Below are 25,582 nucleotides of genomic sequence, written 5' to 3'. Positions count from 1 at the left end.
GTATTCATTTTTTCAAATTTTCAAACAATTTCCTTCCCCCCTCCTTTTTTTTCTCTAATCTGTCAAACCACTTTCAACACCCAGATCAAAACACACCTAGGATCTAGCATCAATTATTAGATTTTTGTGTGTGTGTGTTTAATTATTTAATTTTAATATTTTTTAACTTTAATTTTTTTAATTTTAATTTTTCTACTTCATTAATTCATTTTCTCCTTTACAAACGACAAAATAAAGGAATTCACCCCAAAGTAAGAGCATGAAGAAACGACAGCCAGGGATTTAACCAACACAGATACAACAAGATCTCTTAACCAGAATTTAGAATCACGATAATAACGATATTAGCTGGAGTCGAAAATAGACTAAAATCCATTTCTGCAGAGATAAAAGTAGTAAAAACTACTCAGAATGAAATTAAAAATGCTATAACTGAGCTGCAATCACAGATGGATGCAGCGGCGGCAAGGATGGACGAGGCAGAACAGAGAATCGGCGATGTAGAGGACAAACTTATAGAGAATAATGAAGCAGAAAAAAAGAGGTATATTAAGGCACAAGAGCATGATATAAGAATTAGAGAAATCAGTGACTCATTAAAAAGGAATAACATCAGAATCATAGGGGTCCCAGCAGACGAAGAGAGAGAAATAGGGATAGAAGGGTTATGTGAGCAAATCATAGTGGAAAACTTTCCTAACCTGGGGAAAGACACAGACATCAAAATCCAGGAAGCACAGAGGACCCCCATTAGATTCAACAAAAACTGACGATCAACAAGGTATAGCACAGTCAAATTCACAAAATACTCAGGCAAGGAGAGAATCACGAAACCAGCAAGGAAAAAAGTTTCTAATCAACAAGGGAAGACAGATCAGGTTTGCAGCAGACCTATCCACAGAAACTTGGCAGGCCAGAAAGGAGTGGCAGGATATATTCAGTGTGCTGAATCAGAAAAATATGCAGCCAAGAATTCTTTATCCAGCAAGGCTGTCATTCAAAATGGAAGGAGAGATAAAAAGTTCCCCTGAAAGGGGCGCCTGGGTGGCTCAGTCTGGTTAAGTGCCCGACTTCAGCTCAGGTCATGATCTCACGGTCCGTGAGTTCGAGCCCCGCGTCGGGCTCTGTGCTGACAGCTCAGAGCCTGGAGCCCGTTTCAGATTCTGTGTCTCCCTCTCTCTCTGCCCCTCCCCTGTTCATGCTCTGTCTCTCTCTGTCTCAAAAATAAATAAACATTAAAAAAAAATTAAAAAAAAGTTCCCCTGACAAACAACAATTAAAGGAGTTGGTGATCACTAAAGCAGCCCTGCAAGAAATTTTAAGGGGGACTCTCTGAGTGGAGAAAAGGTGAAAAAAAAAAATATATATCAAAAGCAACAAAGATTAGAAAGGACCAGAGAACACCAACAGAAACTCCAACTCTACAAGCATCATAATGGCAATAAATTCATATCTTTCAGTACTCACCCTAAACGTCAATGGACTCGATGCTCCAATCAAAAGACACAGAGTAACAGAATGGATAAGGAAACAAGATCCACCTATATGCTGTTTACAAGAGACCCACTTTAGACCTAAAGACACCTTTGGATTGAAAATACGGGGATGGAGAACCATCTATCATGCTAATGGTCAACAAAAGAAAGCCGGAGTAGCCATACTTACATCAGACAATATAGACTTTAAAATAAAGACTGTATCAAGAGATGCAGAAGGACATCATATCATAATCAAGGGGTCTATCCACCAAGAAGACCTAACAATTGTAAACATTTATGCACCAAATGTGAAAGAACCCAAATATATAAATCAATCAATCACAGACATAAAGAAACTCATTGATAGCAATACCATAATAGTGACAGACTTCAACACCCCACTCACAGCAATGGACAGATCATCTAATCAAAAAATCAACAAGGAAACAATGGCTTTGAATGACACACTGGACCAGATGGACTTAACAGATATATTCAGAACTTTTCATCCTAAAGCAGACCAATACACATTCTTCTCCAGTGCACATGGAACATTCTCCACAATAGACCATATACTGGGACACAAATCAGCCCTAAGTAAGTACAAAAAGATCAAGATCATACCGTGCATATTTTCAGACCACAATGCTATGAAACTTGAAATCAAACACAAGAAAAAATTTGGAAAGGTAACAAATACTTGGAGACTGAAGAACATCCTACTAAAGAATGAATGGGCTAACCAAGCAGTTAAAGAAGAAATTAAAAAGTATATGGAAGTCAATGAAAATGATAACACCACAACCCAAAACCTCTGGGGTGCAGCAAAGGCGGTCAAGAGGAATCTTCCTTCCTAAAGAAGGAAGAAAAATCTCAGATACACAACCTAACCTTACACCTTAAGGAGCTGGAAAAAGAACAGCAAATAAAACCCAAAACCAGCAGAAGACAGGAAATAATAAAGATAAGAGCAGAAATTAACTCTATCGAAACCAAAAAACCAGTAGAACAGATCAATGAAACCAGAAGCTGGTTTTTTGAAAGAATTAACAAAATTGATAAACAACTAGCCAGTTTGATCAAAAAAGAGAAAGAAAAGGACCCAAATAAATAAAATCAAGAATGAAAGAGGAGAGACCACAACCAACACAGCAGAAATAAAAACAACAATAAGAGAATATTATGAGCAATTATATGACAATAAATGTGCAATTTGGAATAAATGACAAATTCCTAGAAACATATACACCACCAAAACTGAAACAGGAAGAAATAGAAAATTTGAACTGACCCATAACCAGTTAGAAAATCAAATTAGTAATCAAAGATCTGAGGGGTGCCTGGGTGGCTCAGGCAGTTGAGCGTCTGACTTCAGCTCAGGTCATGATCTCGCGGTCTGTGAGTTTGAGCCCTGCATTGGGCTCTGTGCTCACAGCTCAGAGCCTGGAACCTGCTTCAAATTCTGTGTCTCCCTCTCTCTCTCCCCCTCCCCTGCTCATGCTCTGTCTCTCTCTCTGCCAAAAATAAATGAACATTTAAAAAAAATTAAAAAAAATACATCTGCCAAAAAACAAGAGTCCAGGGTCAGATGGCTTTCCAGGGGAATTCTACCAAACATTTAAGGAAGAGTTAAAACCTATTCTCTTGAAGGTGTTCCAAAAAATAGAAATGGAAGAAAAACTTTCAAACTCCTTCTATGAAGCCAGCATTACCTTGATTCCAAAGCCAGACAGTGACCCGACTAAAAAGGAGAACTATAGACCAATTTCCCTGATGAACATGGATGCAAAGATCCTCAACAAGATATTAGCCACCGGATCCAACAATATATTAAAAAAAATTATTTGGCACAAAAGCAGACACATAGACCAATGAAATAGAATAGAAACTCCAGAACTAGACCCACAAACGTATGGCCAACTAATCTTTGACAAAGCAGGAAAGAACATCCAATGGAAAAAAGACAGTCTCTTTAACAAATGGTGCTGGGAGAACTGGACAGCGACATGCAGAAGGTTGAAACTAGACCACTTTCTCACACCATTCACAAAAATAAACTCAAAATGGATAAGGGACCTGAATGTGAGACAGGAAACCAAAAAACCCTAGAGGAGAAAGCAGGAAAAGATCTCTCTGACCTCAGCCGTAGTAATCTCTTACTCGACACATCCCCAAAGGCAAGGGAATTGAAAGCAAAAATGAATTACTGGGACCTTATGAAGATAAAAAGCTTCTGCACAGCAAAGGAAACAACCAACAAAACTAAAAGGCAACCAATGGAATGGGAAAAGATATTTGCAAATGACATATCGGACAAAGGGCTAGTATCCAAAATCTATAAAGAGCTCACCAAACTCCACACCCGAAAAACAAATAACCCAGTGAAGAAATGGGCAGAAAACATGAATAGACACTTCTCTAAAGAAGACATCCAGATGGCAACAGGCACATGAAAAGATGCTCAACGTCGCTCCTTATCAGGGAAATACAAATCAAAACCACACTCAGATATCACCTCACGCCAGTCAGAGTGGCCAAAATGAACAAATCAGGAGACTATAGATGCTGGCGAGGATGTGGAGAAATGGGAACCCTCTTGCACTGTTGGTGGGAATGCAAACTGGTGCAGCCACTCTGGAAAACAGTGTGGAGGTTCCTCAGAAAATTAAAAATAGACCTACCTATGACCCAGCAATAGCACTGCTAGGAATTTATCCAAGGGATACAGGAGTACTGATGCATAGGGGCACTTGTACCCCAATGTTTATAGCAGCACTCTCAACAATAGCCAAATTATGGAGAGAGCCTAAATGTCCATCAACTGATGAATGGATAAAGAAATTGTGGTTTATATACACAATGGAGTACTACATGGCAATGAGAAAAAACGAAATATGGCCCTTTGTAGCAACGTGGATGGAACTGGAGAGTGTGATGCTAAGTGAAACAAGCCATACAGAGAAAGACAGATACCATATGTTTTCACTCTTATGTGGATCCTGAGAAACTTAACAGAAACCCATGGGGGAGGGGAAGGAAAAAAAAAAAAGAGGTTAGAGTGGGAGAGAGCCAAAGCATAAGAGACTCTTAAAAACTGAGAACAAACTGAGGGTTGATGGGGGGTGGGAGGGAGGGGAGGGTGGATGATGGGTATTGAGGAGGGCACCTTTTGGGATGAGCACTGGGTGTTGTATGGAAACCAATTTGACAATAAATTTCATATATTGAAAAAAAATAAAAAGTAAATAAAATTAAAAAAAATAAAAATAAAAAAATTATTCACCACGACCAAGTGGGATTTATACCTGGGATGCAGGGCTGGTTCAATATTGGCAAAACAATTAACGTGATTCATCACATCAATGAAAGAAAGGACAAGAACCATATAATCCTCTCAATAGATGCATAGAAAGCATTTGACAGAATACAGCATCCTTTCTTGATAAAAACCCTCAAGAAAGTAGGATAGAAGGAGCATACCTCAAGAGCATAACAGCCATATATGAACCACCCAACGCTAATATCATCTTCAATGGGGAAAAACTGACAACTTTCCCCCTAAGGTCAGGAACAAGACAGGGATGTCCACTCTTGCCACTGTTATTCAACATAGTATTGGAAGCCTTAGCCTCTGCAATCAGATAACACAAAGAAATAAAAGGCATCCAAGTTGGCCAGGAGGAGGTCAAACTTTCACTGTTCGCAGATGACATGATACTCTATATGGAAAACCCAAAAGATTCCACCAAAAAACTGCTAGACTTGATTCACGAATTCAGCAAAGTTGCAGGATATAAAATCAACACACAGAAATCGGTTGCATTCCTATACACCAACAATGAAGTGACAGAAAGAGAAATGAAGGAATCGATCCCATTTACAGTTGCACCAAAAACCATAAAATACCTAGGAATAAGTCTAACCAAACAGGTGAAAAATCTGTACACTGAAAACTATAGAAAGCTGATGCAAGAAATTTAAGAAGACACAAAGAAATGGAAAAAGATTCCATGCTCCTGGATAGGAAGAAGAAATATTGTTAAAATGTCGACACTACCCAAAGCAATCTACATATGCAATGCAATCCCTATCAAAGTAACACCAGCATTCTTCACAGAGCTAGAACAAATAATCCTAAAATTTGTATGGAACCAGAAAAGACCCTGAATAGCCAAAGCAATCTTGAAAAAAGAAAACCAAAGCAGGAGGCATCACAATCCCTGACTTCAAGCTATCCTACAAAGCTGTAATCATCCAGACACTATGGTACCGGCACAAGAACAGACACTCAGATCAATGGAATAGAATAGAGAACCCAGAAATGGACCCGCAAACATATGGGCAACTAATCTTTGACAAAGCAGGAAAGAACATCCAATGGAATAAAGACAGTCTCTTCAGCAAGTGGTGCTGGGAAAGCTGGACAGCGGCATGCAGAAGAATGAACCTGGACCACTTTCTTATACCATGCACAAAAATAAACTCAAAATGGATGAAAGATCTCAATGTAAGACAGGAAGCCATCAAAATCCTCGAGGAGAAAACAGACAAAAACCTCTTTGATCTTGCCCGCAGCAACTTCTTACTCAACACGTCTCCAGAGGCAAGGGTGACAAAAGCAAAAATGAGCTACTGGGACCTCATCAAAATAAAAAGCTTCTGCACAGTGAAGGAAATAATCAGCAAAACTAAAAGGCAACCAATGGAATGGGAGAAGATATTTGCAAACGACATGTCAGATAAAGGGTTAGTATCAAAAATCTATAAAGAGCTTATCGAACTCAACACCCAAAAAACAAATAATCCAGTGAAGAAATGGGCAAAAGACATGAATAGACACTTCTCCAAAGAATACATCCAGATGGTAACTGACACATGAAAAAATGCTCATCACTCATCATCAGGGAAATACAAATCAAAACCACAATGAGATACCACCTTCCACCTGTCAGAATGGCTAACATTAACAACTCAGGCAACAACAGATGTTGGCGAGGATGCAGAGAAAGAGGACCTCTGCTGCATTGTTAATGGGAATGCAAGCTGGTGCAGCCACTCTGAAAAACACTATCGAGGTTTCTCAAAAAACTAAAAATAGAACTAGCCCATGACCCAGCAATTGCACTACTAGGCATTTATCCAAGGGATACAGTGTGTTGTTTTGAAGGGACACATGCACCCCCATGTTTATAGCAGCACTATCAACAATTGCCAAAGTATGGAAAGAGCCCAAATGTCCATCGATGGATGAATGGATAAAGAAAATGTGGTGTGTGTGTGTGTGTGTGTGTGTGTGTGTATAAATACACACACACACACACACACACACACACACACAATGGAGTATTACTCGGCAATCAAAAATAATGAAATCTTGCCATTTGCAACTACGTGGATGGAACTGGAGGGTATTATGCTAAGTGAAATTAGTCAAAGACAAAAATTACGTGACTTCACTCATATGAGGACTTTAAGAGACAAAGCAGATGAACATAAGGGAAGGGAAACAAAAATTATATAAAAACAGGGAGGGGGACAAAACAGAAGAGACTCATAAATATGGAGAACAAACTGAGGGTTATGGGAGGGGTTGTGGAGGGGCGTTGGGCTAAACATGTAAGGGGCACCAAGGAATCTACTCCTGAAATCATTATTGCACTATATGCTAACTAATTTGGATGTAAATTAAAAAAAAAAAAGATTGGAAATCAGTCAGTAAATTTACCATATTGACAAGAAAACAAAACTAAAACAAATCTGAAATAGAATCATCTCAATGAGTACAGAAAAAGTATTTGGCAAAATCCAGTATCTATTCCAGATACAAAATTCATAAAAGTAGAAACAGGAAGAAACTTTTTAACTTAAAAAGGGCAACTATGAGGAAATTTTATAGGTTCATTATACTTAATGGTAAAACACGAATGCTTTGCTCCTAAGTTCAGGAACAAGACAGGTATATCCATTCTCTCTTATTTATTTATTTATTTATTTATTTATTTATTTATTTAATTTTTTCAGTCTCTCCTATTTAACGTTGGACTGAAGTGTCTAACAAGTGAAAGGAAGCAAGAAAAATTATCAGCCAGATTGGAAAGGAAGTACAACTGTTACTACTCATACATGACCTGAATGTGTATATAGAACATCCAAAGCAATCTACAAAAGCGCTACCGGAACTAATAGGTGAATTTACAAAGTTTTATTAAATGAGGCACAAGATCTATAGGCAAAAGTCAATTGTCTTTCTATAATATCAATAAATAATCATAAATTAAAATTAATAACTAATACCATTTACAGTAGCAGCCAAAATATGAAAGTAGGGGTGATTTTTCTTTACATTTTTTATTTATTTTTGAGAAAGAGAGAGAGAGAGAGAGAATGAGTGGGGGAGGGGCATAGAGAGAGGGAGACACAGAATCCAAAGCAGGCTCCAGGCTCTGAGCTGTCATCACAGAGCCTGACACGGGGCTCAAACTTGCGAACTGCAAGATCATAACTGGAGCCGAAGTCGGACGCTTAACGTACTGAACCACCCAGGCACCCCTGGAAGTAGGGATGACTTTGACAGAAGTCGTGAAAAATTTATGCAGTGAAAATTATAAAATATTGCTGACAGAAATTAATCAGGTCATAAATAGAGAAATATACTAGGCTCATGGTTCAGAAGACTCAGTATTATTAAAATGTCAATTCTTTCCAAATTCATCTACAGATTTAATATAATCTCAAACAAAATCCCAGTCAGTTTTTTAATATAAATGGATAAATTTTTCAAAATCCATTTGGAAACACAAAGAAAGAATCAAAACAACCCTGAAAAGGAAGAACAAATTTGAACAATTAAAACTAGCTGATTTCAATAGTTATTTAAACAACTGTAACCTAGCTAGTGTGTAGTGTGGTATTCAACAAGATGGACAAATAGAGTAATGAAACAGAATATAAAGTCCAAAAACAGATTCACCCAAAAGTCAGTTCTCCAACTGATTTTGAAAAAGATGCAAAGCAGTTTAGTGAAGAAAGGATAATCTTATCAACAAATTATATTAGAACAACTAGATATTCACATGCAAAAAATGGGCTTCAATATTAATACAAAAATTATCTTAAAACAGATCATAAAACATAAAAGTAAAAGCCAAACTTCTCAAAAACATTGGAAAAATCTTTGTGGCTTTGGTGAGGTACAAATTTCTTAGATAAGACACTAAAAATGTCATTCACTAAAAAAATTAGTTCTTCAGATTGCATCAAAATTAAAAACCCCTCAAAAAGCCTTGTTCAGAGACTGAAAATAAATTATTCTATCATTTATTGTTTTTTAGTTATAATTAACCATACATAGTCACCATGCTCTTGAATTGGCAATATAAACAGAGAAGAATTGAATATATTATAAGTTACAAAATAGCATGAGACTGATAAACATTAAGTAATATAAAAAACAAAGTTGGCTAATTCTGAGCAGGAAGAGAAAAAACTTGTGTTGAGCACAAAAGAAATTTTAAAAAGATGAGATGTGGGCTATTCCTTGAGTAAATAACAGGGTTTAGATATACAGACAACAGTTAAAGAAATCTGGAAGGAAATAAAGATGAATGAAGATGCAGAAATTAGACTATATGTAATATTTAAAGAAAAAAAAAATGCTGGCTGATGCTTGCTTAGGTAAGAGGAAAGCTGAGTAAGTGGATTACTAAGATATTATGTAGGATCTTGAATGCCAGGCTAAGTTGTCTATGTGCACTGGAGAACCAACAGAGAGCTCAAACCAAATGTGGTCAAATGAGTCATTGTAAAAATTATTTTGACTGTAGTATGGTTTGGAAGGTGTATTACAACAGAAGTAGAGACGTGAATGACTTTTTTCCCTAAGTTTTATTTATTTATTTTGAGAGAGAGAGAGAGAGAGAGAGAGAGAGAGAGAGAGAACAGGACAGGTAGAGAAAGAGGGAGAGAGAGAGAATCCCAAGCAGGATCCCACTGTCAGTGCAGAGCCCGATGCAGGGCTCAAACTCATGAACCGTGAGATCATGACCTGAGTTGAAACCAAGAGTAGGCCACTTAACCGACTTAGTCACCCAGGCACCCCAAGACTTGAAGAACTTTTTGCAAGAATGGTAACCAAAATTTTTCTGCCACTGATATTCAAAAAATCAGCTTTATGTCTATTGCAGTTACTGTGTAAATTATATTGTAATTTTATTTTTCTGGTTTTTTAGCCAGTGCATTTGATGCTAAAACTGTCTTTAGAGTTTAAGAAGTTTAAACTGTTTGAGGAAGTGTCATCATTTCTTCATGAATATAAATCTTCTTGCTATTATTATTTTTGTTAGAATTAAGTATTAGATAAAACTACTTCTGGGGCACCTGCGTGGCTCAGTCCGTTAAGCATCCTACTTCGTCTCAGGTCATAACCTCATGGTTCATGGGTTCCAGCCCCGTGTAAGGCTCTGTGCTGACAGCTCAGAGCCTGGAGCCTACTTCAGAATCTGTGTCTCCCTCTCACTCTGCCCCTCCCCCGCTTGCACTCTCCTCTCTCTCTCTCAAAAATAAATAAATATTTAAAAAAATTAAAACTACTTCTATAGCACCTATTTACAAAGATATGCTCAAAAGTGTGAGCAGAATCTGGTTATTTTTTTTAAAAGTCAGGCTAATTGGGTGCTTGGTTTAATTTCATAATTCTGGTATAAATTTCCTGAAAATCCAAGACTCGATGAACACATTGAGTGGGTTCCTCAACCAAAATTAAGAAGAAATCTTGTACTTTTTCACTTACTCTGCTCAATAGAGATCTGAGAACAACTATGTTAATACATCTTCCCTTTTATTATCCAGGATCAGAAACTGCTAACAATGCTTGCCCAGTAAAAGCTCATATATTTTTCTGTTAAATAGAGTCACCTGATGATAAACTGTACATCTTTGTTGTTTAGTATAGTTTAGCTTCACCTTTCTCTTAGTCTTTATGTAAGATTTATCTATTTTTGTATGTTTATTTATTTTGAGAGAGAGAGAGAGAGAGGAGACAGTAAACACATGCACAGGGGCAGGGAGGGGGAGGGGCAGAAGGAGAGGGTGAGAGAAAATCCCAAGCAGGATCCCTCCACACTATCAGTGCAGAGCCTGATGTGAGACTTGATCTGAGCTGAAATCAAGAGTCCAACGTTTAACTAACTGAGCCACCCAGGCGCCCCAAGATTTATGTATTTTTATTATTTTTTTTTAAGATTGAATAAAGCCAAACACATTGGAGAACCCAAGCTAAACACCAAAGCTGTGCCCTACTTAGCAGAATAATAGCAGACTTTTAATGAAAGAGCTTTATAGTCAGACATACCCGATTTGACTACTACTTCAGCTCTGTGACTCTGAGCAAGTTCTTTTGTCTCTCTGTTTCAGTTTCCTCTTTTGTAACATTTGGATTATATATCATTGTACACCTACCTAATAAGATTGTTCTATAGATTAAAAGGAAATGTAATTAACACAGGATCTGAAATGCGTTCGCATGTATTCTTGCTGTTTCTGTTAGTATCCAGTTGCTGTGTATATGCTGGGTCCATCTAAAACTCTCCAAAGTCTATAGATGTCCTGTGTGTCATTGGTCTCTGATGCCTCACAGAAGATGTTATAAACCCCTGAGGGGAAGTTGGACATAAAGTTTACTCCTTCTTCCATCCTGGATGAAGATTTGAAATATGAGTTGTCATATTGATGGGAGGGAGGCCATGTGGAAATAAATGAAAAGTTGCAGAAGGAGAAGAAGTTCTGGGGGCCTACATAAGTTTTTTTTTTCAAATGTACCCCTCTAAGCCAAGATTGTAGACACTCATAGTCTCATGATGCCTGTGTGCATGGGAATATCAGACCAAACTCTCCTTTCCACTCCAGAAATCTGAAGGATTAAAGCATTAAAAAGAGGTGGTCTTAAAAACCTCAAATTAGGTATAAAGTATTCTCCTTGCTTTGTCACTTGATTTTTAAAAAATTGTCTCCAAGTAAGAAAAGAGGGTGAACAAAAATATTTTTATTGTTGACTATTATTACCATCCTTACCTAATAATAGGTTATTTGTTGAGTACCTACTATGAGTTAGACATGGTAGTAGATACTTAATTTGTGTTATTCCATTCATCCTCCCCCCAAAAATCAATGTTACAGAGTTATTATTATATTTCTCATTTAGAGATGAAAAAGCTGAGGCTTGGAGACATTGACTAATTTGTCCCAAGACATACAGCTAGTAAATATCATGTGTGGGCTTCCAACTCAATTATCTGATGCTACAGTCCATATGTTCCTGCTATGGAATGTTTTCAAGCATTGTGTGTCTGGGGCTGAGATTGCTTAAACACCTAGGTCTTAAGCTGATTCAAGAGAATCAGATCTTGACTTTAACATTACTTATATAATTTCAAACAAATAACATAAACTTGTTTTTCTCAACTGTCCTGTTTATCTTAGTGTTTTATTACAAGGGAAACATGCAATTCAGTGCTATAAGTTACAGTAAGAATTTGAATGCTCTATATAAGGCTGCTTCTTTATCACCATGATTATGATTTTATAGCCTATTAACGAGGTTAATGAGGGTTTTTAGCTACTTTCAAAACAATTACTTTTAGCAATTAAGACAAGCATCTTATTAAATTGAGAACCTAAAAATAATCATACATTTTTAATGTTGCCATAATTACCTAAGGGGGATTCCAGTTTGATCACAAAGATCATAGAAAAGCATAGAACAAGTTTTCAGACAGTACATTAGCAAATAAGTTCAGCTTTTTTAAGAGAAAATATAATGCAACCAAATTTATTGCCATTTATCACTTATGTTAGTATAAGTTGAGGCAGTTTGAATTTCCTCAACATCAAATCTCAATGAATATATATTAGGGAATGTCTTACTATGGTAAATAGACGTATGATATATATTTATTCTAATTCTCCGTATGCACATAGAATCAAATTTTCAACGCTCAGATCATAAGATCTTGATCAGCTTGAGGAATTTGTAAAAAGAAAACAGTAGAAGTTGATGTTTCAAATAGATTTTAAGGACAGATCGCAAGAGTCTTTATTGAAAGTCTAAAGAATTTGTATTTTACAGTGTGACAATGGAAAACCACTAAGTATATCTGACTAAAGAAGGTATTCATTGGAAGTTTTGGGTTAGAAATACCAGTGGTACATCAGAAGAATTCAAATAGGGAAGGAGACTGAAGGCAAAAATGGTCCAAGTGGCAATTTAAAGCTTGGGAACTGAAATAATGGCAGCAGTGAGAAAGAAGAAGAAATGAATAAAATAGACAAATCATAGTCAACTCTAGTTGATGGGGACTGAGTCTGCAAAGGAAATGTTGGATCTGATGGCCTGAAAGAATAGATATATCAAAAATAGAAGTAGGACAGTTACCTGAAAGTAAACACAGTTAGGAAAGAAGTGTCTTAACATAGAGAATTTGAGGTGATTTCAAGATAACAAGAATTAGCCAAGCAAAGAGTAGAAAAATATAGAATTGGAGCCCAGGATCAGGTTAATAGATTTAACATTTACCAAAAGAAGATGTTTTCAAAGAATAATGGAAAGAAAAAATAAGAGGCTTGGACTAACATATTTTATACATAAGAAGGATACTAAGAATACAGAGAAGAAAAGGCCAGAGAAATGGCCATAGCATGATATATATATATATATATATATATATATATATATATATATATATATATATACACACACACACACACACACACACACACATTTAAGAAGACCTAAGAAGATAGACTTTCAAAACGAAGATGGAGAGGATAGGAATTGTATTCTTTGTCTTCACGATATTAGGAATCAAAGCTTTAAACCAAAGGGACAAAGACAGGCAAATTAAATTACTGAAGAGAAAGCAGAGAAGAAAATAATATTTACTGAGGGCCTATTATGTGCTGATATATGTGCTGGACCTTGTGTGACAGAACTAGAGAACTGAATATTAAGTAGAGAATGTTTCTTCCAAGAATAACCCCAGGGGCAACTGAACCATCTTATAAATGACTCAGAAGGGATACAAATGGGGAAATTGGCTCAAGTTAGGAGAGCCAATTTTTCATTACCATTGAAAAAAATTTCAAAACCCAACTACTATAGTCAACAGATATTTCATCCAAGTTGTTAGGTGAATTGAAAACAGTGGATTGAAACAGTAGAGTTTTTAAGCAGAGTGATAGGGTGATGTGTGTAAAATGTGTATTGAAAGGTAGATCAGAGTTCAAGGTCACTCTCCACTACTTATAACTGACAACCATGAACAGTTCTCTGATTTTCATTCTATTCTTATAAAAAATAAGATAATTATGATAGAAAGTGTCTATAATATATATAATTTTTATGATCATGACATTGAGTAACTTTACATAATGGAATTCAAAAAAGAATCTTGTCTTAAAGTTTGAAAACAATGAACCACAGGTAAATCATGTTATATAGACCAGGACAGCAGCTAGCCCAGAAATAAGTAATAATGTTCATGTGTAAGTGCTTCATCCTTACAGTGTTGGAACTCAAAGAGAAGACATGATGTTATTCAACACACACAATGGAAATTTTATCATCAACACACAAGCACATTCAAGTGCATGATAGAATTATTTCCATTCTTGGAGATGAAAAACAATATCCAAAATAAATAAGACACAGTTGGGTCTTATTTATAAGGTCAAAGTGAATATATAACAATTTGACAACATAGCACTTGTGACATTAAGCTAGGGTTGGCAGGTGAAGGAGGTTATCAAATTCTGCTCATCAGGACCAATGAGTACCATTACGATTTTTCTTTTTCAACCGGTCATTTTATATATAAAAAAATTATACTTGTAGGATTCCACCTGAGGACACAAAATTGAGAAGATTAAACTCACACATTAAAAAAAAAAAAAGAGGAAAGATTCAAATTGGCAATCACAAAGGTAATGATGAGAGGTTTGCTCCCAAGTTTGATCTCTGCCTTGTGTACTCTGGCCTCACAAACATTACAGTAGCTCCTCCTGGGTAAAATAAAGAATCTTGATTTAGAGTCTACACATTCTCCTCCCAGTTAGACACACATTCAATTGCTCCTAGGGGGATATTTTATGACATCAAGTGTTCATTGCCACAATATAAATGGGAGAAAAGTGGAAGAGAGGAGGACAGGAGCAAACTAAAAAGAGAAATTTCATTTGTGTTTAAAGTTCAGGTTTAGAGCCACAGTATCAACAGTTTTAGCTCTGAAAACAAATCTTCAGTGCTCGCATTAAAGGCATGGCTGAAGGACTTCATGTATTATTTATCTCGAGCTTCAACAGTCTACATGCACACGAAAAATATCATTTGAAAAAATCAGGAATCGTTGCAATAAAGACCCAAGGAAGTGTTGCTATAGAAAATACACATAGACACTAAATTCTAAAGAGTTAAGATATTATTATATAGCCCAAAAGAGACATCTATTTATTGTACCACATGTCCTTCTGCCCTCTGACGTCCAAAGGCTAGAGATATATCTAAATTTAGTTTACATAAATTAAATCCATTGAAAGATCCTTTGACATTACAAAACCTCCCACTGCCAACAAAAGACATTTATATCTCCAGCTAGTTTGTGGATGAGCAATTACTCTTTGCTGACCACCCATGCAGCAGAGTGCAAAGATGTACACATCTTCCACACAAGTGAACTTTAAGAGCACAGATTAGTTTGCAAAACATAATGCCCTAGGACAGTTGGAGACAAGAAACTCCCTCTATTAAAAAAAATACATTTATGGGGCACCTGGGTGGCTCAGTTGATTAAGCATCCGACTTTGATTCAGGTCATGATCTCATGGTTTGTGGGTCTGAGCCTCGCATTGGGCTCTGTGCCCAGCTCAGCTCAGAGCCTGGAGCCTGCTTCGGATTCTGTGTCTCCCTCTTCTCCCCGACTTGCACACTGTCTCTCTCTTTCCCAAAAATAAATAAACATTAAAAAATACATTTTTACTAAGCCAGTCATATAGTTTAAGAGTTTTATTTAGAGGCATGAGGGTGGCTCAGTTGGTTGGATGTACTACTCTTGATTTGGGCTCAGGGCATGATCCCAGGGTTGTGGGATCAAGCCTTGCAACAGGCTCCACATTCAGCATGGAGCCTGCTTAAGACTCCCCCTCCCTCCCTCCCTCTCTCTCTCTTTCTGTCCCTCTCTCTCTCTCTCTCCCACTGCCCCTCTATCTCATTTGTGCTCGCTTGCTCTCTCTCTCTCTAAAATAAAAAAAAGCGTTTTATAATTTCATATTATCTGGGCAAGTTATGCAGCTGAGGAAGGATATCTCAGATTATACCTGGTACTTCAAGATTTTCTCATAAGGTCCTGGAAATGTATATCAATATTAATAATTTCTAATGGAGTTTAAAATATATGTAAGATTGAAATGTACGACAACCTATGTATGTTTTCTAGGGCTACCATAACAAAGTACCACAAATTGGATGGCTTAAATAACAGAAATTTATTCTTTCACAGTTCTGGAGCCCGGAAGTCTAAGGCTGAGCTGTTGGTAGGATTGGTTCCTTCTGAGGGTGGTGACATAAGTCATCTCTTGGAGTGTAGATGGTATTCTCCTGAGTCTTTACATCATCTCCAATCTGTACATGTCCTTGTGTCAAAATTTCCTCTTTTTATAAGGACATCAGTCATATTGCATTAGGAGCCCACCCTACTCTAGTATGATCTCTTCCTAACACATCTAATTACATCTGCAATGACTATTTCCAAATAAAATCACATTCTAAGGTATTGGGGACAGAAACTCCAAATATCAGTTTTGAGAAGGGCACAACTCAACCCATAATACAACCCTAACCATGAAGTTAAGAGTACTGAAGGGGTGCCTGGGTAGCTCAGTCTGTAAAGAGTCTCACTCTTGATTTCCTTTCAGGTCATGATCTCATGGTTCATGGGATGGAGCCCTGCATTGGGCTCTGTGCTGAGAGTGGAGCCTGCTTGGGATTCTTTTCTCCCTCTCTCTGCCCTTCCCCTCACTTGCACACATGCGCCCTCTCTCTCTCTCTCTCTCTCTCTCAAAATAAATAAACATTAAAAAAAGAGTTCTGAAAACTACATAACATTTCTTATTTTTTAATTCTTATAGGTCTACAACAATCATACTTAACTTATACATTCCTGGATTTATACTTTCTCTGTGGAAATTAAGTACGCAAAAAGAGCTTTAATGTTAAAAACCAGAGAACAAGAGCAGGAGAAATCATCAAAGACGTTAAAAACAAACTATCAGAATAAGATGTGCTAGAATAAGTTTTCATTTTGGCTCCCAAAGTATGTTAACAATTATTTATGGAAAATCTTTAGTAGCATTTTTAGCATTGGGGAAATCTGTAGATAACAAATGGATGTATAAACCTGGTTTTGGGTCAAGATTGACAGACACAATTATCACTTTTTCAGCTCTGTATAGTACTAGTTAACTTCACTGAGGTTCAGTAAATGCCACAAGCTATTGTAGTTTTTAAAAGTGTTATGCCTTTTCTGTCTTTCTTTTTCTTTCTTTTCTTTCTTTTTTCTTTCTTTCTTCTTTTTCTTTCTTTCATTTAAGTTTTATTTAGATTCCAGTTAGTTAGTTAGCATATAGTGTAATATTAGTTTCAGGAGTAGAATTTGGTGATTCATCACTTACATGCAACTCTCAGTGCTCATCACAAATGCCCTTCTTAATACCTGTCACCCCTTTATCCCATCCCCCTGCTCACCTCACCTCCAGCAGCCCTGTTCTCTATAGTTAAGAGTCTGTTTTATGGTATGCCTCACTTTTCCCCCCCTTATGTTCATCTGTTTCATTTCTTAAATTCCATATATGAGTGAAATCGCGTGGTATTTGTCTTTCTGACTTATTTGGCTTAACATAACACACTCTAGCTCCGTCCACATCATTGCAAATGGAAAGTTTTATTCTTTTTTTTTTAAAAAAATTACGTTTATTTTTGAGAGACAGAAAGACAGCATGAACAGGGAAGAGGCAGGAAGAGAGGGAGACACACAATCCGAAGCAGGCTCCAGGCTCCAAGCTGTCAGCCCAGAGACCAACGTGGGGTTCGAACTCACGATCCTCGAGATCATGACCTGAGATGAAGTCAGATGCTCAACTGACTGAGCCACCCAGGCGTCCCAAGATTTTATTCTTTCTGATGATAATATTATAATATACTAGTATATTATAATGTACTATTAATATAGTATAATATAATATACTAGTATATTATAATAATATAATATATTATATTATAATAATATAATATAAATAATATTCCTGTATATAATATTCCTATAAATATATATATTCATATATATATATATGAATATATATATATATATAATACCTTCTTTATCCATTCATCAGCTGATCCACACCTTCCTTTTCCATTTATTCATCCATAATTTGGCTATTGTTGATACACTGCTATAAAATTCAAGGTGCATGTATCCCTTTGAATCAGTATTTTTGTATCTTTTGAGTAAATGCCTAGTAGTACAATTGCTGGATCACAGGGTAGTTCTATTTTTAACTTTTTGAGAAACCCCATACTGTTTTCCAGAGTGGCTGCACCAGTTTGCATTCCCACCAACAGTGGAAGAGGGTTCCACTTTCTGCACATCCTTGCCAATATTTGGTTTTTCCTGTGTTGTTAATTTTAGCCACTCTGACAGGTATGAGGTGATAGGTCATTGTAGTTTTAGTTTGTATTTCCCTGATGATGAGTTATGTTGAGCATACTTTCATGTTCTATTTTTGTTCTATTTTACCATGTTCTGGTAGCCATCTGGATATCTGCTTTGGAAAAATGTCCATTCATGTCTTCTGCTCACTCCTTAACTGGATTATTTGGGGTTTTTAGGTGTTGAGTTTGATAAGTTCCTTATGGATTTTGGATACTAACCCTTTATCATAGATCTGTCATTTGAAAATATCTTCTCCCTTTCTAAATATTGCTGTTTAGTTTTGTTGATTGTTTCATTTGCTGTGCAGAAGCTTTTTATCTTGATGAAGTCCCAACAGTGTATTTTTGCTTTTGTTTCCCTTTCCTCCAGAGACATGTCTAGTAAGAAGTTGCTGCAGCTGATATCACAGAGGTTACTGTCTATATTCTCCCCTAGGATTTTGATGGTTTTCCTGTCTCACATTTAGGGTTTTACACAAATTTTCTCAATAACTACAACCTTCTAATAGATATTGCCACTTTCCTTGCATCCATTTAAGGACATATGTCTTTGGGAGGTTAAGTCACTCAGCCAGAAACACATAGCTTGTTCAGAGGCCCTTAAAACTCCTAAAATGCTTCCCATGTTAGAGATGACAATATTTTAGAGAAAACTAGGAATGTATACATCTTCTAGTTACCTCTTGCTTGTGAAAATTATGCAACATTAATTTTTCATATTACAATATTACATACATAATCTTTTCAAACATAAAAGGCAAAAATTTGGATAAATGAATTCCCCAAAAGTGATAAATTTGATTTCTCTTTCAAAATAAATTATTAAACAACTCAAAGCTACATTACTTATCTGGATGATATATCAGATTGTATAATCTGCATCATCAAAAAGGCTAGAATATTGAAAGGTAAATGTTTTGAACAAAGAGGGCTGTGAGCTATAGTAGAGATTACTATAGTGAGATTGCTCACCCACATCCAGTTATCCTCTCTTACTTGCTGCTTCCTGCTTTCATATATTAGATGGGAACTTGTGACCTCACAGGGGACTATGAGAAGTGGCCTATATCACTTCTGGTGTAAGGCATAAATAGCTTCTGCTTAACCCTCTGGCACTCACATGCCCTGGGAGTTTTGTGCTCTGTCATTCTGGATTCGCAAGGTGCAGTCTGAAAGGAAGTTGCCCTGCTGTGGCACCTGCAACAGACTTTGTATGTCAAGCCACTAAGTATATTTGTCACCAGAGCATAGTCTAATCTACCCCAACTAATAACATAAACACCAATATTTAGAATTTATTTCTCTGTCACTTTTAAGCTTTCTTAAGATTTGTCAAAAAATGTAACTATTCCACCTGGGCAGTCAGAGAAGCCCAACACGCAGGTGACTTCTCCCTAGAGAAATCAGATTGGCAACATGTAAAAGGATTTCATACCTACTTGCATGGTATGAAATCCATTCTTCACTTCACAACTGTTCTAAATGTATGGGACAGATGGAGAAACAAACTGCCATCAAAAAGTTGCCAGCTTTGACATTCCTAGGACAAAAGAATGCTTCCAAAAGGGCATAACTCCACAAGCCTTCACAATCTGGAGGACTAATTCACTTCATCGCCTTCATCAAATATTTAGGAATAGTACAATGTTCACTGGGATAAAACTAATGGAGAAAACAGGGAATGTTCTGGTGCCTTTGTGCAAATTAGGCATTTTATTTTAACTTTAGAATTTTGCACAAAAGCACCAAAAACTTCTTTTGAATTTAAGAAACTGACAGTTGACCGACTGGATTGCTCTAAAGCTATTGTGCCTAAAGTTATATAACTGTCCATAGAGACTATAAAATTTCAGACATTATACCTGGAAAAAATACATTTGTTACAACCTGGATTTTTGCTGAAATATTTGAACTCTCAACTAATATTGCGGGATCTGGAGTCTGACTGTATTTGACGCCCAGCTGTCCCACTTAACAAGAATGTGTCTTTGGACAGATAAATTGTTTTTGCTCTTATACAATGGCAATTATCCCCACATTATAGTGCAGCGAGGCTTAAAGGAGTCTTACATATGATAATCCATATACCGCAGGGCCTGACAAATAAAGTGTACACCGTGCCTTTTAATTAGTATTACATGAACAGAATTAAATTAAAATGCAAATAACAAACTACTTGTATTAGTTTGAGGATGAGCAGGCGTGTTGCACCGGTGAGTCGCTGAGGCTTTTGGGTTTGTCTTTTGAGCTCAAATCTGTTTTCCTACTTCTTCAACATTGGGTAAATAATTGAGTGAACGTGGGCGAATTATTTAATTTCTGAATTCTTCAGTTTCTCCCTCTGTCAGCTGATAAGAACAGATACTACACTTGATCTTGGCCAAAAGGCCGAGAAAGGATGTCAGCTGAGGTTGAAAAACATAGCCCAACTTAGAGGAATGTGAGAAATAAATGTGAAAAACCATGAAAGGTCCTTTTATCACAACATTACTTTTTCCAAAAGTCAAAAGGGATAGTGTATATACATCATTAGAAAAGTGTTTTTAAACCTAAGTACAAAAATATGTATTTGATCATTATGTTGTAGTCATTCCCAAGATAACTAAGATCTAGCATTTGATAATATGTGAAGCCAGACTCAAAACACCAGTATTTAGAAATATTATGGAAAATTACTATATGCTTCAAGAAACGCTTAAATATCAAGTATAAAAAGGATGGTAAGTGGCGCCTGGCTGGCTTAGTCAGTAAAGCATGCGACTCTTGATCTCAGGGTCGTGAGTTTGAGCCCAACATTGGGTGGAGAGATAACTTTTTTAAAAAAAGAATGTTAATACTTTATATCTAATAGCTGGAATATTTTGCATGGCTTATATCAGATGTAGTAAAATGCATACAGAATAAAAGCTTTATTAAATACACTATAAGAAACAATTAAATCAACGATTAAAAACAACTCTGCATTGTTCAGCATTTTCGATAGTTACAGGATGGGGTTAAGACAATACACACAGTTGAAATAAACTATATGTGATTTGGGAAAGGAGTTTAAAACACACACACACACCAGAATAGAGCTGGGAACACAGAGCAGGAGCAAATGTAACTTCCTAAGAGTTTTTCTTTGGTTAGGCTGGGTACTGTTAAAGTAGAGAAAGAAGCCAGGAAATCACATTTCTATTTCACTACCCATCTTTTTAGCAGAGAAACACTCTTTCAATACCCAGGAAAATATGTACATGCCACCTCTCCTGCCTCCATTTCAAAAAAAAGTTCATGAACATGGAGCTGAGTTTATCCATGCTGCTGAGCATCTCCAGGCTGCATACCCATGCTGCTGAGCATGGATGCTGCTGAGCATCTCCACATGGCCCTAGCCCAGGAAGAAAGAAGCAGCACCAGGGGGCAAGGGTCCCCAAAGTGGCTTTCTCCATGCATCTTAAATACAATAGTAGTTTGGGGTTTGTTTGTTTGTTTTTTAATTGTGGATACCAAGAGACTTAACAATTTTTAGAAAAAAAAATTTTAATGTTTATTTATTTTTGAGAGAGAGAAAGAGAAAGAGAGAGAGGGAGAGTGAGCATGAGCAGGGGAGGGGCAGAGAGAGACAGAATCTGAAGCAGGCTCCAGACTCTGTCAGCACAGAGCCCAACACGGGCTCGAACTCACGAGCCGTGAGATCATGATCTGAGCTGAAGTCAGTAGCTTAACCAACTGAGCCACCCACGTGCCCCACAAATTTCAAAAAAGCCATTCCATAGGGCGCCTGGGTGGCTCAGTCATTAAGCATCTGACTTCGGTTCAGGTTATGATCTCTCTCTGCCCCTTGCTCACTTGCACCCTCTGTCTCTGTCTCTCAAAAGAAAGAAAGAAAGAGAAAAAGAGAGAAAGAAAAAGAGAAAGAGAAAGGAAGGAAGGAAGGAAGGAAGGAAGGAAGGAAGGAAGGAAGGAAGGAAGGAAGGAAGTCATTCCATAGCTCACTTATTCAACAATAACAGGCTGGGAAGATGCATGCACGTGGGTCTAAGATCAAGCTTCCTTGGCTTTCCAGACTCATTTTCAGAGGCCCACATGTTCTGAGTAACAACGGATTTTCCCCAGAGTTTCACAACTGCACCCTGGGGTTCGAGTAGGAATGGGAACACTGTCAGTAAACTTGTCCCCTACCCAGTGGAGGCCCAAATTGAAGCTGGGAAGTCCTCTCTAGATATACCACTTACAACACCTGCATGTTCATGACTATGAGCCTGCAGTCAGGAGTGGGTCTGCCCCCACTAGAACTCCAAATCCATCTTTCCCAACCTCTTCAACTGCATCACCAGGACTAGGGCATCACTTATGGTTTCTTCCTGCCCAACCCCACCCAAATCACAACCTGGCCAGCCATAGCACTAATCCCTTCAAATTTTTAGGTCTTTTTATACATTTATTCACCCCCAAGAAGTCCCAGATGCAGGGGACAAGTCTCACTCACTGTATGCTAGCCTCTTCATCCACTTCTCCCACCCCTTGGCTACCCCCAAATCCCTTCTACTGGGCCCTCTGAAACACATTAGAGAAATCCCTGTTACCCTCCACCTCTTTTCAGAATATTCTCTCCACACTTGTCTCCAGAAGACCTCATTCCTCCTTGAGGCCCCTAACTCCCCTACATCTTTCACCAGTGGTGTCTGTTGTTGCTACAACAGTGAAGTAGACATCTTCACTGTTCATTGTTGCTCTCAGGCTATTCTTCCTCCCTACTTCCTAAAAAAAAAAAAGCCTGCTTTAAATCTCATAGCATTCATTTACATCATCCACAATCTATCATTTTTGCTGCATGTGTTTCCCTCACATTTTTGTCTCTCCCTTATATTTTTCCATGACTTAGCTTGTAGCTCATTATCAATCTCCAACATTGCTCCTTGTATATTCTTGTGGGTTCAAGGTTTATGCTGTTGCCTCTTTTCCACCTTAGTCTCTCATTTCCATCAATTCCTCTCCTACAACGATCTTGTCTTCTACACTTCCACAATTACCACCTGCCATGGTCACACCCCAGTTCTCGTCAATGCCAATAACATCAATCTTTTTGTCATCTCAGTTTATAATTCACATTCACTGACCCCCACTTTCTATCATTCTATGTCATTTCCTGTAATAATACAGATTCCAAAATACTTACAACGCACTGGGATCTCTAATCCATCGATTTTATAACTTTTCACCATCCCCATATCTTCATACCTTCTCTCTCCTTTTTATTTAGCTTGAATTCCATGGTTTAACATAATCGGCACCTTGCTTATCTTATACCCTTGAATCCCCCCCCCTTCACACTTTATTGTACTTTCTTGGCAAAAGCATAACCCTTGTTAAATTCAGTTCTATACTTATTCTGGTCCTACATCCACAGTTAAGAGGAAAATCTCTCAATTGTGCTGACTCTTCTCATTTTAATTTCATGACTGTGAATCTCAAGTGCACATTTAATGCTGCACATTCACAATATGTCCTTAATCAACCTATGTGATCACTTTCTACTTCATTAGCCTATTTACTCTTCCTCTCCCCAGATGACTATATCATACCTTTTTTATTCTGTTCTTAAATCTCTAACAGTCTCACCCCAAAATTCACTCTGAGCAAATCATGCTCCTTCACGTTTCTTTGACAAAATTTAAGCATCAGAAGAGAACCTCCATAGACCTCCAACACCAGCTACACCCACCTACCTCCCCTACCATCTATCTGCACTCACATAATCTGCCTCCCTACCTGGCATCACAGATATAAACTATCCTTTCATCTCCCCAAACTCCATCCCTATTTGTTCTATTTGTTCTCCAAATCCTACCTTTACTTACTTTCCTGTGGCAGTTTTTTACTCTTCTCTATTATACCATATACCATTGTGTGTGTGTGTCTCTCTCTGTCTTGCTCTTTCTCTCACCCTCCCTCTCTCTCCCCCTCACCTCTGCCCTTCTCCCTCCCCTCTCTCAATCTCATCAATATAATATTATGCTAATATGTCTATCAATTTAAAATACGTTTTCATGACTGCACCAGTTCTCCAGTATTTATTGTCCCATTTCCTTCATCCACTTGGCAGCAAAACTCTTCAAAAATGTTGTCTATACTTCCTTTTCTAATTCCCCCTGCCCAATTCTACCTCAGGCTTACTTCATTGTTGATTTTGCTCCAACTCTTCACCAAATTTGTTTTTTGTCGAGATTAAAAATGATTTCTCTATCACAAAATGATTAATTCTTAGTCTATAGCACATTTCTGATCTGTCAGCATTTTTGGACAAAGCTGATTGTTCTCTACATCTGAGCCTCCAGGACACCATATTCTTTACTTCCTTTCTCACTGTTCACTCCTTCTCAGTCTCCTGTGTTCATTCCTCTTCTTATTCCAGAACTCCAATTTTGTAATGCTGCAAGGTCGAGGTCTTGGTCCTTCTTCATCACTCGGTGCCTTAGTGATTTCATGTAGCCTTATGGCTTCAAAAAGAATCTTTTTGTGGATGACTTTAAAATATATATAGTTCCAGTTGAAACTTTTATCCCAAATTTCATATTCATATGCCCAACCACCTACTATCCCTAATAGAGAGATATTTTAATCAATACATCCATAGAGTGGATGAGGAAAGAAGAGAGTGATTGAAAGTTGGACATTAAGCGATTCTAAAAATAAAACAAAAGAAATCATCATGACAACTTCACACATTTTGATATTAGAGGCTAGTCACTGAATTATGCAAACAAAAATATAATAGTAATGCCAACCTAAAAATCCTATAACATGTCATTATTATTATAAAGTGCATGTTAATAAATGCAATCAACTAAGTATTAATCATTTCATGCTGTTTTGAATCTTCTCCTTTTCTAAATATTTAATATTCTTCCATATTTCACTTTTCATTCAATTTGAGTGAAATTGATGTAGATGATATTTTTAATTATAAAATCTAAAAATTCTCCCAAAACATCTCTGAACTAAAAGACAAAACAAAACAAAACAAAACAATAATCTTGTAATGATTTTTTCACAAAAGAAAACCTTTTACAACCTTTATAACTGATGATTATATGGAGGTCAATTTGAAATGACCTTTACAACCTTTATAACTGATGATTATATGAAGGTCAATTTGAAATCCTTCATAAAGCAGTGATCATAAAACTGTGAGAAATGGAAGAAATATATTATGTCTGTGTTTGAACATTTTATAAAGTAATGATAATATCTATATATATTCATGAAATCTTATTTATACACATGTTAAACACACATATACATAAACATCCTCTTGAAAAATATAAACTCAGTAGGCTTTTTTTTCCTGGGTTAGGCATTG

The 25,582-nt window shown here is 37.0% G+C and overlaps 1 long non-coding RNA gene and 1 pseudogene across 4 annotated transcripts in view; both read right to left on the bottom strand.

The window, feature by feature from the left end:
- Positions 1 to 25,582, bottom strand: part of LOC123608660 — a 501,461-nt gene that overhangs the window by 149,125 nt on the left and 326,754 nt on the right. The window lies entirely within an intron of this gene.
- LOC123610089 lies at positions 20,511 to 20,634 on the bottom strand (annotated as a pseudogene).

The sequence above is a fragment of the Leopardus geoffroyi genome, chromosome B2 (genome assembly GCF_018350155.1).
Source record: "Leopardus geoffroyi isolate Oge1 chromosome B2, O.geoffroyi_Oge1_pat1.0, whole genome shotgun sequence".
NCBI lineage: Eukaryota > Metazoa > Chordata > Mammalia > Carnivora > Felidae > Leopardus > Leopardus geoffroyi.
Note: the sequence above shows the minus strand (reverse complement) of the source record. Positions and strands in the feature narration are given on the sequence as shown.